Genomic DNA, 6,490 nt, shown 5'->3' on the forward strand with positions numbered 1-6,490 from the left:
ATACACTGTGACACATAACACAGATGCATAACAACACTAAAACATACACATGCATACAATGAACACAACCATCACGTACAGTATACTGTATTTTACAGATACATTACAAGCACGTGCATTTTGCATGTACAGTAAACACACATATGCGGAGCTGTACAACACATATCAATTACAGAAACGGATTACACACAGCTGTAAACAGATAGATTCACTTACACACCAGAGTACATTGTATGCACGTAGCCAAACCGTGCTAATGGGAAGCCGTGTTAACAAAAAAATAAGCATACGCATTAATTAAAACGACTAAAACGACATTAAAAACAACGCATACTGTATTACACTCAAAATTCAAACACGTGTATCCCAAAGTACATCAAATACTGCCAGCTAACACGCTCGTTCCGCCCATATTATAATCACGCATCGCCACATTCGCGATGCATTGCACACACTGGCAGTGAGGTATAGGGGGCGCTATCGACAGAGGCTGGTCTCAGAGACCTAAACGTGAAAATGACCTCCCAGGTCACTCGGGCCAGGTCACTCCCTCCAGCACCTCTCAAGAGAGTTGTGGTTCCTCGGGACCACCACGGGGTCCGCGAAAAAGGAGAATGTGATGCAGCTTGAGCCGGACAATAACGACGGTGTGTTGTTTGGGATATTAAATGTTTCTTTACTTACAACGTTCAATTTAAAAAAGGAAGTTTGGTAAATTACACTGATTTTAACTACCCTAGCCCTAACATCTAAATTCCTCGCCCCTCCCCCTTAAAAAATAAATCTTATAGCTGCGTAAAATAAAATAAAAACCACGTGTTTATGTTCCGGTAATATAAATCATGTCGTATTGCTGGCATTTAGAGAGAAGCGATTGCGTTTTTGTCACCAGGGGTAGTGGTGGTGGGGGGAGTGGTGGTGAGGCTGGGTGGTGTTGCGCAGAAATGTTTGCATCAGCTGAGCGGTCCGTGAGCCAAAGGAAGTTTTGAGAAAGAGCGGGTCTCAACACCATGTGTGTTTTTTTGCGGATTTACGAGAAAAAATGTTACGTGGTTCTGCGAGGCCACTACTGGGTTAGTTCGGGTGAGTGAAATCTGCGATGGTTGCGGATAATTTGGATACAGTTGCCACGACCTCTGGGTTACTTCTCCGATTGGCATTTTTTTGTGTTGTTGCGTGAATAATAAGCGCAATTAAAAAATGCGGATAATGGGAAGGTCTGCACATCGATTGGGAGGCAGTTCCAGAAACAGTGTGGATAATATAGGGGCGAATTGAGAGGAATTGCACTGTATGCCACACATGCCTATAGGCACACAAAACCATTGCTCATGCATGTAGCCTCTCTCGCTGACATAAACATGCATCACATACGTAGCAGACTCAAGACACACAAACACTGCCAGACACACGTGCACAGGCACACTAAGCCAAGCATCACAGACATACAGGCCAAGGGCATATTTAGACACAGACATAAACCAAGCATCTTAGTAACAGACAGACCAAACATTGCAGACACAGACTAAATTAGACATTTCAGACACACCTAAGACACATACCACGCACGACAGACACGGTCATTAAAGCCACAGACTAAACATCGCACAGTGCACTCGTAAGATACAGGACAGACACGCATATGTACACGAATGAGAAATCACGGTCCACATTATAATAATAAGTAAGGAGGATAAACAGACACCGGTCCGACGCAAATGAGCTACAACACAGACCAGACATGGGAGACACATAAACCTCTCATTACATAAGGTTTTCAGCGCACACTGCAGAAGGCGCATACGCTGAGTGGACAAAACTGACAAGCAGAGACCAGACATAGCACGCGTAAACACACACACGCATAGCAGACGCGTACACACACACGCATCGCGGGCACAGAAGACATCTCACAGTGTGGCACAGCAGACGTCTATCAAACGCTGAGCAGAACATCGTAGTCTGAGCAGATGTGGAAAATATACACACACACAGGCATCTAACATGCAGACAAGCGCGCACACACACAGGCAGTCACACTGACTTGAACACACACACGGACGGAGCTTTGCATTAAAAGCACACTGGGTAGACACAGACACATTCACAACAGCAGACTGGGTGGTCACAGACAAGTCAGACACATTCACAACAGCAGACTGGGTGGTCACAGACAACACAGACACATTCACAACAGCAGACTGGGTGGACACAGACAGGTCAGACACATTCACAACAGCAGACTGGGTGTACACAGACAGGTCAGACACATTCCCAACAGCAGACTGGGTGGTCACAGACAAGTCAGACACATTCACAACAGCAGACTGGGTGACCACAGACAAGTAAGACACATTCACAACAGCAGACTGGGTGGTCACAGACAAGTCAGACACATTCAGAACAGCAGACTGGGTGGTCACAGACAAGACAGACACATTCACAACAGCAGACTGGGTGGTCACAGACAGGCCAGACACATTCATAACAGCAGACTGGGTGAACACAGACAAGTCAGACACATTCACAACAGCAGACTGGGTGGTCACAGACAGGACAGACACATTCACAACAGCAGACTGGGTGGTCACAGACAAGACAAACACATTCACAACAGCAGACTGGGTGGTCACAGACAACACAGACACATTCACAACAGCAGACTGGGTGGTCACAGACAGAGACAGACACATTCACAACAGCAGATTGGGTGGTCACAGACAATACAGACACATTCACAACAGCAGACTGGGTGGTCACAGACAGGTCAGACACATTCCCAACAGCAGACTGGGTGGTCACAGACAGGCCAGATACATTCATAACAGCAGACTGGGTGGACACAGACAGAGATAGACACATTCACAGCAGCAGACTGGGTGGACACAGACAGGTCAGACACATTCACAACAGCAGACTGGGTGTACACAGACAAGACAGACACATTCACAACAGCAGACTGGGTGAATACAGACACATTCACAACAGCAGACTGGGTGGTCAGACAGGTCAGACACATTCACAACAGCAGACTGGGTGAACACAGACAAGTCAAACACATTCACAACAGCAGGCTGGGTGAACACAGACAGGTCAGACACATTAATAATGGCACGGAGGTGCAAGGACACATGAACACACCCATAGGCGTACGCACACGTACACACATAAACACGTAGAAACGCATACATTGCCACGCGTACATAGACACATGCACGTGTTGACAGGCACATTGACACACACACATGCGCATACAGTACAAATGCACAATGATACACAATTACACACATACAATTTCATACGCACAAACATATTGACACACATTGACGCGCGTACACAGATACGCATTGACACACACAGTAACACACACACAGACACCCATACAAAGTACACACATTGATAAACACACACATTGATACATGCATACACACCGACACACAAACAACACACATTGCCAGATTCACACACACATGGACACACACGTCGACTTACACACACACAAGCAACACACACACACAGGCAACACACGCAGGCAACACACACCCAGGCAACACACACACAGGCAACACACACACACACAGGCAACACACACTCACGCAACACACACACAGGCAACACACACACAGGCAACACACACACACAGGCAACACACACACACAGACAACACACACGCAGGCAACACACACACAAGCAACACACACGCAGGCAACACACACACAGGCAACATACACACTGACAACACACACGCAGGCAACACACACACAGGCAACACACACACGCAACACACACACACGCAACACACAGGCAACACACACACACAGGCAACACACACGCAACACACACGCACACGCAACACACACACGGAGTAAACACAAACGCACACTCATACACACACACACGCCACACCACTAACATACATACAGGCAACACACACACAGGCAACACACACACACACAACACACACACGGAGTAAACACAAACGCACACTCATAGACACACACGCACACACGCCACACCACTAACATACACACATTGACAGGCGCGGACACATCGGCGCAAGACACGACATCACATCGACACAACCACCACCCGCAGACACAACCGCACGCGCTGTTTACACGTAAACAACAACAACCACCAAAAATGTAAGCGCCGCTTCTCCTCATCGATGCGCGCCGCCGGTTAAAAATAAAAATATATATAAAATAAAAGCCGATGGCTATGAGGTACCGTCTCAGCGGAGTGGCCGCGCTGCTGCTGCTGATGCTGCTGTTGCTGATGCTACTGCTGCTGCTGATGATGTTGTTGATGTTGTTGTTGATGCCACCGCTGCTGCTGCTGATGCCGTCGCCGCCGCTGCGCTCATCCCGGCCCCGCCGTCTGCCGAGCAAAACAACACGTCACGTGACACCCAGCCCCCACCAGCCCCCACCAGCCCCGCCCCTAGACACGCCTACAGCCCCGCCCCCCCGCCACTACGCGGGGGGCGCGGGGTGCCCGACATGCACCGCACGCAAATACATCACACGCACGACACGACATCATACACTACACTACATCATACACTACATCATACACTACACTACATCATACACTACACTACATCATACACTACACTATACACTACATCATACACTACATCATACACTACATCATACACTGCATCATACACTACACTACATCATACACTACATCATACACGACATCATACACGACATCATACACTACACTACATCATACACGACATCATACACTACATCATACACTACACTACATCATACACTACATCATACACTACACTACATCATACACGACACATACACTACATCATACAATACACTACAACATACACTACATCATACACAACACATACATCATACACTACATCATACACTACATACAAACTACACGACATCATACACTACACATACACTACATCATACACTACACATACACTACACTACATCATACACTACATCATACACTACACTACATATACACTACATCATACATTACATCATACATCATATACACTATACTACATCATACACTACACTACATACACACTACACTACATACACACTACACTACATCATACACTACACTACATATCCATCACGTACACATACTACACCTATGAAGGCCGGCACGGTACACGAGAGGGTGGGTGGCCAACACCACGCCCGGCCGTATTTGTCTTCCCAGTGGCGATGTTTACACACCGCACCAGGTACTCGTTTGAGGCTGAGTCGACCTAGAGGAGGTGAAGGACCGGTTCAGATAATCGTCACCGCTACACCACCGCTCCCAACACTTTGACATTAACACGCAAATAGACGCCTCTAAATACACCTACACACACGCAGGAATAGACAAACAACACACAGAGCCTGCATACTCCACAACTCCCACACAAACACCCTTCACAATGCGTAAACAACCTTCACAACAACACAATTACCACACAAACACCATGCCGAGTGCACAACACCTCCACCGCATACACTCAGCCTCGATCCAACAGCCAGCCCCGCCTCGCACACAACACACACACAACACACACACACAACGCATACACACACCACACATAACACACACAGCACACACAACACACACAACGCATACACACAACACACATAACACACACCACACACACACAACACGCACACATTACACACACCACACACACCACACATAACACACACCACACACACACACAACATACACAACACACACAACACACACAGCACACACACATAACACACACCACACACACACAACGCATACACACACCACACATAACACACACCACACACAGCACACACAACACACACAACACACACAGCACACACAACACACACACAACACACACAACGCATACCCACACACCACACATAACACACACCACACACACACAGCACAAAGCACACACAACACACACAGCACACACACACAACACACACAACACACACACAACACACACACAACGCATATACACACACCACACACAAGACACACACCACACAAGACACACACCACACAAGACACACACACAACACACACAACACACATACACCACACACATCACACACACACAAGACACACACAACACACACACCGAACCTCCCACGCATAAACCCACCCACCACACAAGACACACCACGCATAAACCCACCCACAACACAAGAACAGAGCACTGCCGTGATTCACACCCTCCCGCACACCCCCTGACACACAGGCAGCCCGACAAGCAGCGCCCCACACACCCTCTCGCTACAGCCTAACCACCCTACAGCCCCACACACCATCTCGCTCTGACGTCCACATCGACACTTCCAAACCTCCCTGCGCCCCAACTAATATACAGCCCAACCACCCTACAGCCCAACCACCCTACAGCCCAACCACCTTACAGCCCAACCACCCTACAGCCCAACCACCCTACAGACTAACCACCCTACAGACCAACCACCCTACAGCCCAACCACCC

At 48.0% G+C, this 6,490-nt stretch overlaps 1 protein-coding gene across 1 annotated transcript in view; it reads right to left on the reverse strand.

Annotated features, from left to right (window-relative positions):
• The window catches only part of LOC144735676 (insulin receptor substrate 1-B-like), a 52,483-nt gene extending 48,092 nt beyond the window's left edge, over window positions 1–4,391 (reverse strand). The window contains exon 1 of the mRNA XM_078618150.1: window positions 4,231–4,391. The gene's annotated coding sequence lies outside the window, so the exon portion shown is untranslated. The remainder of the gene's footprint in view (window positions 1–4,230) is intronic.
• Between the last annotated feature and the right edge of the window lie 2,099 nt (window positions 4,392–6,490).

This window comes from Lampetra planeri, chromosome 56, assembly GCF_965212315.1.
Source record: "Lampetra planeri chromosome 56, kcLamPlan1.2.h2, whole genome shotgun sequence".
NCBI lineage: Eukaryota > Metazoa > Chordata > Hyperoartia > Petromyzontiformes > Petromyzontidae > Lampetra > Lampetra planeri.